Genomic DNA, 18,468 nt, shown 5'->3' with positions numbered 1-18,468 from the left:
AAAACATATAACAGGAGAGTTTAAAGAGCTTGTTCTCTACTTGCAAATTTCCTGTAGCGTTATCTTCCTGTCTTTGGGAATCAAATTCGGCTGGATTTTGTGGTATTCAGTGCGTATTCTAACTACGTCCTAGCGATCAAAACTAAGAATTAGATGGGTTGGATCCACATTTAAGACTTCCCATTCCAAACCATATGATTTTCTGTGTATAATAGACCCTAGCGCATAGTATTCCAAAGTTCCTCAAACCAAAATAGGCAGTGATCGCCACCTTTTCTTTCCTCACTTCCTCACATATCCAAGGCATTTGAAGTACATATATATGTATATGTATGGCCACAAATCGATTTCAAAAGCAGTTTTTCCACACAAAATCGCACTGTTTTTGCTTAAAACGTCGAAAATGCAGTAATATTTTATTTTAATCGCACTATTTAAAAATGCATTTACAACATTTTATGATTATTGCTATTGAACGGAGAACAGCAATAAGAAATAAAACGAAAAAAGAATCAAACAAAAGCCACCGACAGCGCCTGCATCTATAAGGATGCAGTAGTCCCCCATAGCAGCAAGACACCTTCTACTACGTCTACAGCACGCACGCTGCCAATGCAAGGCAGCAAATGTAGATCATAAATTTGCATCAACATCCCACTGACAGCATTCGATCTTGCCGCGCTGATGGAATACTTAAGGATACAACAGTAAAATAAAAATGAAAATTACTCAACAACTGTGGCAGAAATCAACAGCATTGATCGATGCCGCCACCACTGCCACTGCCCGGTGTACTGGAGATCTGAGCGATCGCCGATTGCAGTTGATCGCTGATCAGGCACAACAAAAAGGCGTCATTAAATAAATTATAACGCAACGGCCAGTTGTGGAGCTGGGCTTGCTGGGGACTTTAAGGCACTCGTTGGAGTTAGTTGAGGTATATGTGTTGTTTTTGTTGCGAAATTGGTGCAAACAAATTGGCCTTGTCGTCAGCTCGCGCAGCCTCTTATGATTGTAAACACAAGACAACGAAGTCGTCAGTGCGTCTGGCAAATTTTTGGTGCCTTCTCGGATAGCGAAGATGCATACATACATATAGAGGAATCTTCATATACCCTTGTGGGAGTATTCATCGATACATTTATATAGCTATCCTTAAAATATATTGGTTTGCGTTTCGGGAACTCCGCACAGTTTGTGTATTTGCGAGACATGCAGTCTGAGAGTTTTAGCAGCTCGAAGGAGCTCAAAAGAAAAACAGAATAATAAAAGAAGGGTGTTTAAAAAGTACGACACAGAAATGAGATTTTTGGAAATTATCAACCATGAAAAGAGAACAACACGACCACGACAATGTTCTACGTAACCGGGAGGGACCCGCATTTTATTTGGTCAAAGACTTCAAATGGTCTGACGGCTAATGTTCATTTGAACCATTTCGTTTGGTTCGCCAAAGGCATATCTACCGAGATGTTTTAACTTCCTTCTAATTCCTCTATACAACAGTGTGCGACCACGGGATTCCTAACTGCATCTGTGTCCAGTGAGCACTTCAACTGTAGCGGGTTCACTCTGGACCAAAAGGATCTCGCAACTGAGCATATTGTTAACCAACGTTAACCGAACTCGTGAGAGGAACAATGTTCCGGCTCGTCCCCATCCTGCTGAAATAGGGTTCCGTGTCCATTGCTTGCGAGCTCATCAGCTCTGTAGTTCGCAGCGATTCCGCTGTGTCCCTCCAAAAGGAGATCATCTATTAAAATCAAATAAGCTCGGACAGCCTGTCGATGAAATTAAGAATTTCAAAAGACCTTAATCTTGGACTAAGTTGAAGTCATTTTCGAACCACCTCACAACGAAGCACCCGCATTTTACCCTCTGTCGGTACAAACAGTTGAGCCAATAACTTGGTAGATACCGCGAGTCGCCGCCTTCGAGAGCCAAAGCGCGCTGTAGCGGTGCGTGTGGGAAAAAATTCTTATGAGCGTTTGTCAGTCGGAGTGTGCGCTCCGGCTTGTCATCAATGTCAATGAGTTGCGCTTTGTTGTTCGCATTTTCTTTACAACTGTAGCAAATTATACTTTTCGCAGCGAAATCCGCAGAGATCCATAAATGCAAAGTAGAAAAAGAAAGCTACAATGGTTTAAGCGTATTGCTGCATAAGAAATGGTTTATGGAATTGAATTTGACTGACAGAATGCGAAATGAGTTGGGCGCAGCAACGCGCGCTTAGTAGGCTTAGTTCGAAGAGTAGAAAAACGACAGCAACAGCAACGCATACGACCCTGACCAGCACTGGCGGTGAGCGCAGGGGCTTTTTCCTGCGCTTGCTAACTTAAACTCGAAACTGTACTGGTTACGAAGACGGGGTTTGCCGGTTGCGGCATTGAGCGCGCGCACATTTACCAACGCCGCTCGTAAAAATGCCAGTCCAATGTCTTTTGAACGCGTCAGGCGGGCAATTAAAAAGTGAACTTTTATGTTACAATGACATATAGCCGCTGCAACAACAACAGCAGAAACCAAAACTCTCAAGTCTGGCGTTCAAGTTGAAATGCAGATTTGTGGCTCAGGCCTCAGCGTCAGCTTGAGCGTCTGTGGCAAGTTGCGAATACGCGCTGCTACAAATGAAATGAAGTGAAATAAAATTAACACCCAAATAGCCGCATTGCCAACAAGCCGGCCATACGACTTTGAAAATATTTTCTTTTTTTCGCTTGTTGATTTCTCGTTTCTTTTGTTCGAAGCGCTCGAGCGCTAAAGATCAAAGCCGCTCTGCCGCCAAGCCTTTGCTGCCGCTTTAACACTAACCGATCAACCGTCCAACTAGTGGTGTTACCATAGGTGGTTGTGGTCAACGAAGCGGTACATGAGCCGCTATCTGACAAGCTGCAAGTTTGCAAGCTCATGCCATAACATAAACGGTAATATCTCGCTTTAGCTCTAGCTGCTGCCTATGCGGCGGCAGATTTTTAAATGTTAGAACGAAGAAACTTGTATCAATTTGCGTTTTCATTGAGCTCGGCTCATTTGTTGGTAGTTGAAATTGTTTTAGGAAAATCCAAATTGGTTTAGTTACTAAAAAGGCCCCGCCTATATAAATACACATCGAGCTGACTCTACGGAATCTTCTCGTAGGTCTTTCAGTGTCTTCAAAGAGAGGGCGGTACGACGCTTCCTGAAACCGGATCTTGGCGATCCAATGAGTTTTTGTCCAGTTTGCTGATGGTGAAAAACAACATTCGGGTTCATCTGTATGTATGTGATTAGCGTTAGACCGTTTAGCCAATTATAGCCGAATCGATGAGAGCGCGCCACTCCTCTTTTTCCTTCGCAGTTCGGCGCCAGTTGGAGATTCCAAGTGTAACCAGGTCGCTCTCCACCTGGTCCTTCCAACGGAGCGGCTTCCCCTTCCGCGGCTTCCTTCTTCATTCTCTTCGATCTAACTAAAAACTTACTACGATCAATGACATTAGGGGATGAAATTAATTGAACTGAGCTCTTGGAAGGGAGCTTGATCCAGGCTTACGTAGTCGGAACCTAACCGGTCTGTATCGCAGCAAGGAATATCATTGAAATGAACTGACTTTTTACAAATGTATCACAACAAGGGCTGAACTTGTTCCATGAACGAGACAGAAAATATGGAGACATTGGATTTTAAAGGCATCACAAGGAGATACTGAAGTAATTTTATGGATTATATATTACGAGAGGAGATGATGAGAGACTTCGAATGAGAAAATAGCAGAGCAACAATGCGGATATTATGGATTTACTATGAGCCGTGTATCAACTGAAGGTGAATGAAAGGCGACTATGAATTCTTGTTTTGTACGAGGGTCTATAATATTATCTGTTCGACAAGAATTATATATGAGTGTTATGATATTGGCGGGGGGGACAGACTATCTATCTACATTTATTGATTAGTGTTAATATAAATCGCATCAATCTTCAGACATTTAGTACAAAATAAAAGAAAATAAAGCAATAAAATGGACCAAGGAATATGATAAAAAAAAAAAACAACAGAAAGCCAACTCACAGATAACTCAAAATCACTCATCACAGTCGCAATGAGTAACTACACACAAATACACACACACACAATTTAATTGCAAATAAATTGAGTTTTTGGTACTTCATTAAGGCGTGACGAGACGAGTCCAATAAAAGCCCTTGCGAAAGCGCACAACAACAAGCAAACCAACTTACACGCATACAAATACACTTGTGTGCGAATTTACGTTTCATGAACTCTTCGTAAGCGTTCGCTTCTTGTAAACGCTGTTACCCTTGACGCTAGTAACTCCCAAACCCCTAAAAGCAGAGCGCGAATTTGGCTGCACTTGGAGCAAATGAATCCAGAACTCCATTGAAAGCCTTACTAAATCTTAAATAACTACAACAATAACACCAATACATTTCTTCTGTTCTATTTTGGTGATTCAGAGATGTTGTTGTTGTTATAAGCACCAAAGAAGACTGCTTGCAAACAACCATCCACCGATCCACCCAAACAACCTAACGCCTATCCACCAATATCTGTTTATCTTTAGCTTTAGTGCTGTCTCGTTGTTCATCCATCCATCCGTCCATCCAGCGGCGCATCGGGCCCATCAAAGTACCACATAAGCTCGTCGTTTCGTTGGTTTTTATGGTCAACAAAAAACCGAACGTGACGAAATGACAAATGAAATTGAAATTTTTTTATGCCCCCACCAAAGCCATGTAGCTTATATGTGTGTATGTATCTGAGTATCTATGTTGTTGTTGTTGCTATTGTGTTGTCATTGAATGCAGTTGTCTTGGCTATAAGCAAGTGAGCAAACAAATGCAGCGTTAATTGCAAAAATATTCCTTTGTCTTCTAAGCATTTGTCGATATTTGCATTGTTGTTGCCTGTCTAAGCAATGTTGCTGTTACAAGTTTTGTGTTCGGCTTTGGCGCAAAAGCCGCAAACACCACTTAACCAAGCCGCTGACTTGGCTTGGCCAGCGCTTGGAAAATATAAACAACGCGCTTACAACAAAAGCACAAACATCGTCAAGTTGTTTTTCTTTCCAGTGATTACTGAAATTCTGCGGAATTTTTCTTGTTGCAAGTTTTTTGTGTCATTTGTTGTTTTTTATATTTTTTTTCTTTTTTTCTGTTTTTTTTTAGCGTCATAGCTGACTAACTTTGGTTCTTGTTACTTATTGTTGTTGTTTTTCTGTTTTAGCTTCTAATTATTGTTGTTGGTTTTTGTATTTTTTTTTACAATTTTTGTTGTAGTTGTAGTAGCTTTACCACGCTGTCTGTGTCTAATGCGCAAAAACTTTAAACCACTCAAGTTCACATCTTTAATCAAGCTTTAGTCATACCAACTTAGTATAATGTAATGCCAATTTCGAGTTAAACAAATGCCACAAAATGCTTATCCAAATATTAGTTACTAACCGAAATTGGTCGTGACCTTTCTTTTATTAGTACATTCTTACAAGATTATTTGATTAAAGTGACTTTAACAGTTTTTAAAGGAAGCTTTTTTGTATTTTCATAATATCAACGGATAAAAAAATGCTTAAACCTGATGAGAATTACAGTTAAAGAATAAAGAAGTCTTTATTTATTTTTTTCTATCGGGTTTCGGACCGCAGATATAGCGTTAAAGCTTCAAAACACTCTTCTATAAACTTGCTGAGAATTAGAGGCTTACTAACGTCAATCGAAAGAAATATGTTTATATATCACATTTTCTGGCGAACTTGAGTTCTCGCGTATAGAGGATGGATCCTTATTATATGGCTTGAAATTTTCGAATAATATACTTCTCGCTCTACTTATATGTCCATTATGAGCTTGATCTCTTTGAGAAACATTTATCAAACTGATCACAGCAGGAATCTTACGGTCTTGCTTTTAAGATTCCTTCTCAGTCAACTAGCAACATAAAGACATCCATCAAGGGTTCTGTTAAAAGCCCTGTGTAACAGTAGTTAATCACATCGTAGATCGACTCGAGCTTCGGAAAGCACAACGCCCCGATTCTCTCTATATATTCAATAGTTAGCTAGTGTTCTCTAATACCTTTATACATATTCACCATAATTTATTCTCCAACTTCTTCTTTTTCGCAACTCATGCCGCCTAGCTTCACTTCCGTTTTGATTTGCTACAATTGTTAACCTTTTTCTTCTCATTACAGCGGCACAAAAGCTTTGATTTTAGCCACATATCCGTTATAAACAGCAACCGACAACTCTGCCTATTGTCAATAATAACCATTTATTTGTGCGAGACCAAAAAAATTGCGTTTTTCCCAAGCCATACAGACACTTCAAGGGATGTTTGTACGGACATATGGATGAATAATTGAATATCAAATGGCCGCGGGGCACAAATAACGCGAAACGCTGTGGGTGTTCGCACAATCGTAAATTGTAAGCAATCATTCAAATGCCTGAATATAAGTATTCGAGTTGCTCACCAGCGCACAGTAACCAATCACTTTCGTATGAATACAGTTGCGTACATATAAATATGTACATTAACATATGTATGTGTACCCACCCACCGCGAATCGCTGCTGACAATGGAGCAATCATTCAAAAATTATGACAACTCAAAGTGCTACCGAACATTATCGAGCTGCTGTTGCGGTTTGTGCGATGCACAGTGGTTTGAATTGATAGTTTCTAGATTAAAAAAAGTTATATTAGTTTGGCAAATATCTCTCTTCCCTTTTTGTCTTTTGAATTTCGCGACTATGTATAAAGCGCTACAGAACTCGTATCTGGCAATTCCAAACATCTCTGAAACGTCTTCATATAACCTACAAAACGAGGCTATGCATGATTAGATTGGATATTGCGTTCAACAGTTATAGACGTGTAAACATGGAGTTCACTAACGCCTAAATTCGCGCTATTTTAAAGTTTTCCTTCGTTAAAGGCAAATCCGCTAGAGAAACGTTCCGTGAGATTAATGGTGTTTTGGGGGATGGTACGCTATCACTTCGAACTGCGGAGGAATGGTTTCGACGATTCAGAGCGCGTGAAAACGACACGATGGAAAGCGAACCGGCGGAAGACCTGTGACAACGAATAATACGATTAAAGCGGTCGCGGTCGAAGGCCGGTGAATCGTCCCAAACAGTCACCAACCCGGAATTGACGGCCAGGAAGGTTTTGCTATGTGTTTGGTGGGATTGGTCGGGAATCATCCTGCTGCTCCCATATGGCCAGACGAGGGAGGTTTTATCGCATCCATCATATGACCGGACATAGTGCCAAGTGATTACCACCTGTTCCTGTCCATGGCGAACGCCCTAGGTGGTGTAAAGTTTAATTTAAAAGAGGCTTGTGAAAAGTGACTAAAGAGGGGGGCTTCTACGAGGGGGGATTATGAAGTTGCCGTCTAGATGGAAACAGATTATCGAATGAAACGGCGCAGATTTGAGATTTTTCATTCACTTTTTATAAAGCATTGAATAAAGGGAAAAAAGGCGGTCAACCTAATATATGTTTGGAGACGAATTTTCCTAAATTCATCAGCAGATTTGTTCACGGAAATCTGAACATAATTTCTGAAAAGGTATATGAGTAGAGATAGATAAGACATTCACTCAAATAGAACTTTGGTCTCATCCATAAACTACATAAAAAAACAAAAAAAACTCTCGTAGATAAAGGGACATATCGACACCATAAGTTCCTCGAATCTACTAGACTGACTTGAAGGGATGAGTAAGCAGTTACCTCAAAATACGACAATACTTCTAAGAAACGAACGTTGGTACAATACTGATGCCATCCATAGTCGAAAACTGATTAAGGCAGTTATAAGAAGAAAAGGAAAAGGAATAGTATATAATGTTGGAATCGATCTCAGTTGAGTTAAGGCCTAAAATTTACATTATTCAATCTTCGTCTAATACGTAAGAGGTTTTGATACATTACTAGAAGTTCAAGAGAGATCTCCGTGATATCCATCGCGAGGATCAGCTCCGAAAACTTACCTAACCCTTAACCTAACACTCGAGATCATTTATTGAGTTTCAACTGTGAGAACTGTCAGAAGTTCATTGAAGTGATGGCTTCCTAACATAATATGTGTGAATATTCTTTAATAGTTTTGGACAAATCGAGTATCCAAAGTCCTAAATACTGATATTGTTTTGAATTGCTTTTGTTAAATACTTACAATTTGGGAGATATGAGGTAAAATCCGACAGTCCAATAGCACAACATTCCAACAACTCCGGCAATTGAAAACTATTTGAAGGTTACTTTTTTCCCAGAAAGCGTGCCAACCTAGCTACTGTTGCGGTCGAGTGTGCAACTATTTGCGAATAATATTTGCTAAATATCCTTGACCTGTCTCACATGCTTTCCAATTTAAGTGCCTTTCTTTAATTGTTCACACCGGCAACAATGTACTGTGTCTCGTTGTCCTTCGGCTGCGTCGTTTAATTGTCGCAATCTCTCTGTGTATTGGTGTTCCATTTGTGGTGCGCTCTCATTGAGGCTCATCGCTTGCTTATGTGTGGGTCCAGTGTTGTCAATACTGATATTGTTATGGATTTTCCCACTGTTGGTTGGCTATAGAGCGACGGCGTTGGTGGCGGCCCATATACATATATAAAAATCACTAAGGCACAAGTGTCGCTTCCAAGCCATTGTTGCGCACGCCTGCCGCACAAAGCTATTCAGCGTTTTTTCTTTCATTGCTATTTAGCTATTGCTTTTGTTGTTGTAATGTATTTATAACTACTGCTCTTGTCTGTTGTCAATGTTCGCATTGATTTTGCAATAGCGTTACAATTCACCAAGTTAACATCGACCAATTCATAGCATTGTTGTTGTTGTTGTATAAAAACAATAACACACATGTATATATGTATATGGGTTTTCGAAAAAATTCCAGTAGCAGTTTGCTCGTTCCGTTATGACTCGACTTGACTTTTGATAAATCAGTAAACAATTGAATTTCGTACTTGTAATTCTCGTTGTACTTGTATTTGCCGCAGGCTGATTTTTGTACAAAAACAAAAACAAAACATAATGATTACATACAAACAAGCAGCTCAAGTCGTACACATCCGCCCGTGTTTTACCACTTACCTTTACATATAGTATATACATATATCACTGTAAGATGAATTGCTTTGCTTTGAATATTGGCCAGTCGGCAGCTTCTTAGATGTTTTGGTGGGAATTTTTCGTTCGAATTGCTTTCGAAAGATTGAGCCGAGCTGTCAAATAAATATTGCAAAAGCAACAGAAACAAGCAGAAATCGTACATTACAGCTTCATACATATATATGGAGGTATTTAAATGGCCGAGTTGTTGTAGTTTAAAAAAAAATTATGCAAAAATGAAGAAATACTCAAAAAAGCTCTACAAGCCAATATCCTATTGTCAATTACTCCACACCTATTTATGTTTTTTATTGTTTATTAATCTTTTTTAACAATTCTAAGCAACATTTAATAGCGTATTACTGCTTTATTTAAATCGCGTGTAACGGGTGGTTCGAAAACTTAACGGAATTAATTTTTTTCTTTACGAAAATGTTTCAAATTAAAAATTATTAAAATTTAAATATCGAGATTAATAAGGTCAACTTAGCTACAAGCAGACTGAATAAGGAGTCTCTATAGACCAACATTAGACCTAACCTTCAAAAGACATACGAATGCTACACCAAGCAACCTAACAATTCTTAAATGATTTGGTAAATACCGTAAACCAACGACTCTGAACACGGGGACCAACAAAAAAAAGATATCACTGACACAAACTGATTTTGGATCAACATAATATGAGGTCGTTCGAGTGAGCTGAACATCTGAAGATATCAAAGGAATACCTCCAAGTCGCGTATGTTATATATCGTATCTTTATAACACTTATGGAGTCCATTAAATTCAATTGCTCAACAAGATTAATTTCGTCGCAGTTGTAGAAGTTTTAAAAGAGTGCTATTTAGGGGTTTTAACCAAACTAACACAGTTTGGCAAGACAGAAATTTTCAAAGATGCTGGATTAAGACCAGACATTATGACAGCTTTAACTCTACGGCTTAACTATCGCTATCCCGGAATTAAAACTTTTGGATGTCATAAATTAATCGATATCTTGGATCTTGGTTCTCTCGATAGAGTTTTCGAGATAAACAAATGACCAGTGTTTCAGCAGTTTAAATAGGATCATTGCCACTGTAATCAACCAGTAAACTAAGCCCATTCTGAAGACTACAACTCAAGATCATTGAAGTCCATTATTTTGGAACTGTCTAGAGACCTATGAACTGAAGGTTGATCTCATGAGAATGAAGTCAATTTTATTTCTATCCTATCTCACATTTCTTCTTCTTGACTGGCGTAGAAACCGTTTACACGGTTATAGCCGAGTCCAAAACAGCGCGCCACGCATCTCTCCTTTTGGCAGTTTGGCGCCAATTGGTAATACCAAGTGAAGACAGGTCCTTCTCCACCTGGTCCTTCCATCGGAGTGGAGGTCTCCCTCTTCCTCGGCTTCCACCAGCGGGTACTACATCGAACACTTTCAGAGCTGGGCACTTTCGTCCATTCAAACATGACCCAGCCAGCGTAGCCGCTGTCTTTTTGTCCTCGAATAACACATACAGCTCATCATTCCAATGTTTAAGGGACCATAAATCTTCCGCAAAACCTTTCTCTCGAAAATTCCTAGTGCCGTCTCATCGGATGTTGACACCGTCCACGCTTCTGCACCATAAAGTAGGACGGGAATGATGAGGGACTTGTAGAGTTTAGTTTTTTGTTCGTCGAGAGATGACTTTACTTTTCAATTGCCTACTCAGTCCATAGTAGCACCTGTTGGCAAGAGTGATTCTGCGTTGGATTTCAAGGCTGTCATTATTATCGGTGTTACTGCTGGTTCCCAGGTAGACGAAATTATCTACAACTTCAAAGTTATAACTGTCAACAGTGACGCGGGAGCCAAGACGCGAATGCGCTGACTGTGTGTTTGATGATACGAGAGATATTTCGTTGTCCTCGTTCACCACCAGACCCATTCGCTTCGCATTCTTATCCAGGCGGGAAAAAGCAGAACTAACGGCGCGGGTGTTGTTTCCAATGATATCGATATCATCGGCGTACGCCAGTAGCTGTACACTTTTATAAAAAATTGCACTTTCTCTGTTTAGCTCTCACCTTTGCTCATCTGAATAATCCAATTACAAGCCAGCTCCGTCTCACAATCAGTAGAATGAAAACAAATCAGGGCTCGGCTGGTTCCTTTCGGTTAAGGTGGCTGAACCTGAAGTGATCTTGACCTACGCTGCTTAACTACTAGCACAAGAGCAATCGTACGGCTCTTCTGACTCGATGTGAATCTCAAGGGGTGTAGTGAGATCTTATTTCTCAGTAATGCTCGCCTATCCCTAATTGAATGTGCTTTGACTGTTCATTGTCAATAATGGAATAAAGGTCATGGGATAGGTTTCCAAATCTTAAAGAATTTCCTAATTATTTCTTGAATTTCTGTTTTTGCAAGAACAAGACTAAAACATCTTTGATCTAGCTTTCCAATAAAGCGCTTCTTCGCTACTTGAGACCGAACTACAGGAGTTTTCTGCCTTCAACGAGGACTTTGTTTAAGAGTCCGAATGTAATACTCCAAGGATAAGTCATACTACCCAACCTTATTCGATTCCTTCTTGTCTTATGAAATCCTCTCATTACCTCAGTAGTCATCTAGTCTAATATGGGAAATTAGACCAGGTAATCAAATCTACAAGTAACAACCAACACAAAGCATTCATTTTATGTCCGCCACCACCCTTCGTACGAGTACTTGCAACATTACGTCACCAGTTGGTTGTTAGTTAAACTGCTGCGACGTCATTGCCGACCATTTGTTGCATCATTTAACATTTGGCATTTGGTCGAGCGACTAACAAACTGGGCGACAAAATAAATTACCATGAATTTGTTGTTATTTGCACGGGCAACATATCTGTTGCAAAGCAGCAGCAAAGCTTGCAACATATACCAACTCAAGTGCTTGCCTGCCAAACACAGTTACGAACACGGTAGTGTAGCACGCAACAGACTAGTGAACTAAGCTTAGTGTTGCCTCAAAGTGTGGGCGTTGCAATGCCAAGTATTTGCATTGTACAATTGTATAAATATAAATGCACACACACACATATAGGGATGAACATTTGTTGCTCGACGTAACTTGCTAATGGCGGGAATTGTCGTAGCGCAGCTTACATATACTACTTGGCAGAGGCTACAAGTAACGGTATGTACTGTGTGGCATGTGAAGAGGTATTTGTGCATACTTTACACAACGCACTGTTGTAGCCCGCGGTTGACTGCGTTCTAGGTGTGGTGTGCTGTGTGTTGGTCGTGGTGTGGTGGCAACTGCAACTGTTGTAGCTCGCGGAAAATACTTTTCCTTTAGTTTTCCCAATCAAATATATTAGTGTGTGTGAGATTGTGTGGCAGAGTATGTGCTGTTTGCATTTCGCAAATCCTACTTAATTATACGCAAGCGAATTCAGTTTCCAACCGGCGAACAAATGCGAACTGTTGCCTCATATATGAGTACATAGAATTAAAAGAAAAATCGAGATCCCGAAATTCGTTTGGAAAAGTTCGGGATCCCGAAATAAAATTGTTATAATTTTCATTTATGATAAAGTATTTAATTTCTAAACAAGTTTCGGCAAATTTCTAAATCCCATTTTTCAATCCAAAATTTTGGGATCCTGAAATTCATTATTACTTTATTTTCTGTTAAAAATATTGAAATAACTCTCTTCTATGGTAAAATATTTGACATCCAAACTATTTTCTAAAAGTTTCTGAGTCCTGTTTTTACATCCCAAATTTTCGGGATCCCGAAATTCGTTCTTACTTTTATTTCTAATAAAAAACCTCATTTTCGAAACAATTCTTACACATTTTATAATCCCGTTTTCATAATCCCGAAATTTCAGGATCCCGATATATATTTTTACTACCTTTATTTTATGATGAAATATTTGATTTCCAAAACAAAAAGTTGCTAAAATTTTTCAAATCCCGTTTTTATAATCCCGAAATTTCGGGATTCATCAAAAGTTTTGAAATTGTCTTGCCTACCCAGAAGCACAATTATTTCCAGAACATATGTTTTAATGCACATAAATTCATACCCATACATGTCTATGGTATATACTCTCTTCCTTCGCTGTGCCACACAAGTAATTTGCAGCAAATGTAGTCGGCATCATGTAGCAATTTGCATTTACAACGCATTCGTTGAAGTCTTTTTTCTCATGCTGCGCCATTTAAGTACCCACACAAATACAAATTTGTTGGAGTTATTAGCACATTAGTGTGTTTTTTTGTGCCCCACATTTATGAATTTACGTTTTTAAAATGTTGCAACATAACTTTAAAATGGCTGCGGTGGGACTTGAACGTGATTTCAGGGAGTAATTAGTGGAATGTTTTTTATATATTAGGTGGTAGAAGCTTTAAGAAGACATATACCAAATATGAGGTTAGTTATAAGTTGACGTTCGCTAGATTTCTATAGTCCCGAGAGCTCTGAATATAGTTTTTATCACAATAATACCTCTAGTCTTTGATTCAGACCTCTAGCCATACCATTGAATGGCGAATGATCCTCATATCTGATCAAATCCTTCAAAGATGATCGGACTAAACAATAGCAAACGATCTTCTAAAGCAATCAGAAGAGTACCTCGACTAAATTCAAGCTATTCTGGAAGATTAAGCTCACCTATCACTAATATAGACAGTTTTAATAAGCTTTGCCTCAAATATTTGACGATCGTGAAACGATATCTGAATGATATCTGATCTACACTGAATGATTTATAGATGGGATCTCCATATAAGTTCGCTACTAGTTTCTGGGACCTTTTAAATAAGGTCAAAATGCTATTTTCCTATAATTTTTGTCTCAATTTCGATTTAAGTCTAGAATAGTTCCGAATTTCTCTTAATTTTCCTCCAAAAAATCCATTACTAAATCAAAAAAAAAAATATGTTTATTTTGCTCCAAAAAGACAACGTGTTAATCACTTTTATGACTTAACGCCACAAATAAAACACTAAAACATGCAATTAAATACATATTCTATCCGCAGCTCATACGTATAAATCAAGTGCACAACGCCGCGGTGCTACTGATCTTACGCATGTCGGCGCGTACACTCCTTCACTGCATCGTCGTTTTTAATTGCGCATGCGCCACCATGCAGCTGTCAAAAGTCACACGAGAGGCGTTAATATTCACGCCGAAATCAACACACCGCATCGGGCGCCCAAAAGCGCTTAATTACAGGTGTTCAGCCAGCCAAAGCCTAAAGCCACATTTATTGCATGTTCATTTTTTTTATTATTTATTTAGGACTGTCTTACCGCATTCAAAGGCAATAAAACAAACTAAATACCACTCAGGTTTGTAGTAAAAAAAAACTTGTATACCCATGTGTATTTGCTTAAGCAGCCAATAATGTAATACCGAAATCAATTAATAAAGCAATTAGTGGATTATGTGTGAGGCGATAAGATCGAGCCGGGCGATCGTAGTGATCATATGTAGCTGACTTTGGTGGCAACATTGTATGTATAGTCCAAATGTCAGTTTTAAATGTGGATAGGTTGAATGGTTGATTCAATTCAATATAAATATGAACTAACATTGAATTGTGGGTCTAATCAAAAGTGGCGTCGGTGATCAGCTGCCATGTTCTGGTGTTCAAATTTTTAATAGTCATATCATATGTCTTCTAGAGTGTAATCATGACATGTGTACTCTCAACATGAAATTATATAAAGAACATTATTTTAAACGATTTAAGCTAATCAGGTGCAAGTTTTCTATTATTTGAACTCTACTAATGTATTACTATTTAGCAAGATCTTTTTGTTTTGAGAAACTCATCTCTGAGGTGTTTTTGTGCCCAATTTTTAGAGTAGCATAATATTATCGTTACTTACATCCATCCTCTATGAACAAGAGATCAAATCTGTAGTCTATTTATTACCGATTACTTAGCTACATCGAATTTATCTGATATCCATTAATGACTACCTAATTTTGACCTCAGTTTTGACTTTTTTGAAATGTCTTCAATGGTTGCCTTGTGTTTGCCTCGACGATATCCATCACATTTCAAAATAAGTCCATAAGTCTAAAGATCAATGTTCCATATAGATCATGTATCGAGCAGTTTAGAATGCCTTCGATCTCCGTTTGGGAATAATTGAAACATTTGTATTTTCTGTAGACAAAAACCTTTGATATGGATTAAAATACACTCATTTAGAATGGTAGATTCTTGATCTATAATCAAAGTCGTTGTCAGTTCTGTCGCAGCTAATATTGTAATGCTATCATATTTTAAGAACAATTATCAGGATCGATTGGATCGGATCGACCGGATCGTTTAAGAAAAAAGTAAATAGAATACCGAAGTTTTAACTGAATCGGATCTAACTTATATTTACATCATCTATAACGCTTCAATGACCAATTTGAACCTCACTCTTAACACTTTTCATACTGTCCGGAGTTGTTGACCGTTTCATTATGAATGAAACAGCTAGTAGTACCTCGCTCCATAGATCTAACGACCAGCGCCCGATATACAAAGATCATTCTTCGATTTACTTGAGTAGATGAGGTTATGTTTTGAGTCCGTTTCGCAGTATTCTCAACGCAGGATAACTGTCTTTAACAATGCCAAAAATATGGAACAAAAGACCTCACGTATCAACGAATCAATTTGGGCTTATCACAAGACTTATGTAGAGTACATCTTTAGCTTTTCTGTCCTTTTTAACGGTAGTGTAAGTTATTCTAAAATTTGAACTAAGGACTTCTTCATCTTTCGTGGTAGAGGTCATAGGTTAAAGCTTTTTGATAATATTAGAATGCTATGCTTGCTATGTTTCATATACAGCTCTAAAGAAACACCTGGAACACTTCCATAAGTTTCTTGCTATTATGGATCGTGTTCAAATTCATAAACCAAATATCGGGATCGTATTAACTGGATTGTTTTAAGAATTATGAATTGACGAAACTCTTGTTTTAGATGATTTATTTATAGCTCCGTTCAAATTCTACATATAATGCTCTAGAACATGCCTGATTTCTATAAAAAGAGTCAATAGAATATCTATAATCGTTTTAGATTTCCTATAAATTCACTCATACTTTTTGAACTATCCTAATCACATCAGAAAAACCCCTTCATAAATATTGAACTCCAAAAATGCGCTACAATTCACACTTCGACAAGTCACACGAACACCACCGAGCTGCGTGTGTGGTTCAACGGCAATAAAATAAAAATTAAGAATCCAATAAAACAATGCGTGAAGAAAAAAAAATTGAGAATGAAGAAACGCCGATCATGCTCAGCTGGCATTATGTGAATCCTTTCTGCCTTAACGCTGCTTATTACCAGCATTTTTCGGCTATTCATCGTTGATCCCGGTTGATCTTGCCGCACACATCACTGAAGCAACGCAAGCGCTCGCCTCATTTAAGGCAAATTTCGGTTTTCCAAGACATTGCAACTCGCTCTCATTTACACAATTTAATGGCGTGCAACGTTGCAATCAAGCGTGAGTGTGCGCGCCACCAAAGTGTCTGCCGCAAATACGAGTATATGTATGTAGCATGCAACATTTTCATGACAACCATATGTGCATGTGTATGTTGTTGTGGGAAACCGTAAAAAATGAAGGCGAAAAATGAGAGATAAGTGGGCACTTATGAGCAGATGAAAGAGAGGGAGAGAGAGAAAATATTTTATAGCCTTAAGTGTCAACGTAGCGCGCTATCCTGTCGTTCCTTTCGCCCCCAAAAGGCAATTGAGTAATTTTCGCTGCGTATTTTTACTTCACTTTTGTTGTTGTTGCATGTGTTTGTTGCATGCGCGTGCCCACACATATTTGTTAACAAAAACAAAGCGCTTTGCACACCATCAGCGCCGAAGATCACACGAACGGACCGCCAACATATTATCCTTATGAGTGTCCTTTAGCGCTTATTTAAAGTCAATTAGATCAATGGCGTTGATCGGCTTCACACCATTCGCTGCCCGGGCTCAGGTATCAATGCACTTTATCTTCGCTGTTGTTGGTGTTGTTGCTGTTTCCATTGTCATGCTGACTTGCATTGGCCAACTGGCGTTAGCTTCTTTAGTGTTCTTTCAGTAAAATAATATCCCTTTGCGGTTGCCCTTTGTAATGAGCTGATCGGCGAAAGCCGTGAACGAAAGGCGTTGGCGATCACACTTGGCTAATAGCGTGTACTTGCAACAACAATAGCAGCTAACGGCTTCGGCTAACAGATTGCGGTCGAATGCAGTTAATTAATTTGGTTTTAACAGCGCAAACATGAAGGAGTGATTTATTTGCTCAAATATATTTGGCCTTTCATGTCTTTGGAAAGCGGTCCCTCACAGCTCCACTTTTGCCACACAGCGTCAGTTGGTATTGTTCGGATTGTGGTAGCAACCACTGTTGGCTTTGTGGCCGCCACAGCAGCAGTGGCAGCAGCAACAACTGTGATGAGCTCTCTTTAAATGCGGCTTAATTAATCTTATGCCGTCCAACATTGCTTGACGGAAAATAATATGACTCAGCCCGCGGGCCGCATTTCTTTCTAACCCATCACACCGCGGCGCACATATGTTGGCCTCACATTCAAATACCCAACGGTCTTACTACATATTCAATTAAGTATTTGTAATTTCTCCAAGTGTGTAGTGCGTTTCATTGCCGGCTTTCTTGGTTGACATATGGGCGTTTGCCACATTTTTCACACCAGCGTTATTACCAACATACTAACCTCACTCATATGCATATGTATGTCCAACTCACTTTTTCTTGTGTTCTTAGTTGTTCTTAAATGCTCGTAATTCACTGGTATTTTTCTTCCATTTCTGTTAGATTAATTATGTAATTTGCTGGTTAAAGGCCGCATACCAAAATTGAAGGTCATCAAATTGTGGAAAATTTATTGTGAGATCTTTTAAGTAGTCATAAGTAAGTAGATTAACATCATAAGAATTCACACAGTCAACAATTACGGTAAATATTTGTTATGATATATGTTGAGTAGTTAATTTAGTGGAAGGTTAAATAGTCCAAAAGTAGTTGGAATGGTCCTGTTTGGTTGGAGTGAATTTTTTATTTTATCGTGAAGATTTCAACAGAAGTGTTTGTTAGCTATTTTTTGAACGATCAGAAATCAAACCCTCAGCTTTATATTGAAGTTGGTTGCGGAGACACTGGTCCATCGCTCGCTGGCTTCAGAACATAATTGTTGGGGTGCGATATACCTACGCTCTCGATACGTTCATTTTCTTGTAAAGAACACTCTGTAGTTCCTCTAACTATATGCTGTAATATATTGCTTAAAATGGCTTAGTACAGCTCTAATTTTACATGA

The 18,468-nt window shown here is 38.9% G+C and overlaps 1 protein-coding gene across 1 annotated transcript in view; it reads right to left on the bottom strand.

Annotated features, from left to right (window-relative positions):
• LOC128922828 (uncharacterized) overlaps positions 1 to 18,468 on the bottom strand; it is a 334,204-nt gene that overhangs the window by 127,195 nt on the left and 188,541 nt on the right. The gene's annotated exons all lie outside the window — the stretch shown is intronic.

Source organism: Zeugodacus cucurbitae, chromosome 6, assembly GCF_028554725.1.
Source record: "Zeugodacus cucurbitae isolate PBARC_wt_2022May chromosome 6, idZeuCucr1.2, whole genome shotgun sequence".
Classification (NCBI taxonomy): Eukaryota; Metazoa; Arthropoda; class Insecta; order Diptera; family Tephritidae; genus Zeugodacus; species Zeugodacus cucurbitae.
The sequence above is the reverse complement of the archived record's forward strand: the minus strand, read 5'-3'. Positions and strand labels throughout refer to the sequence as shown.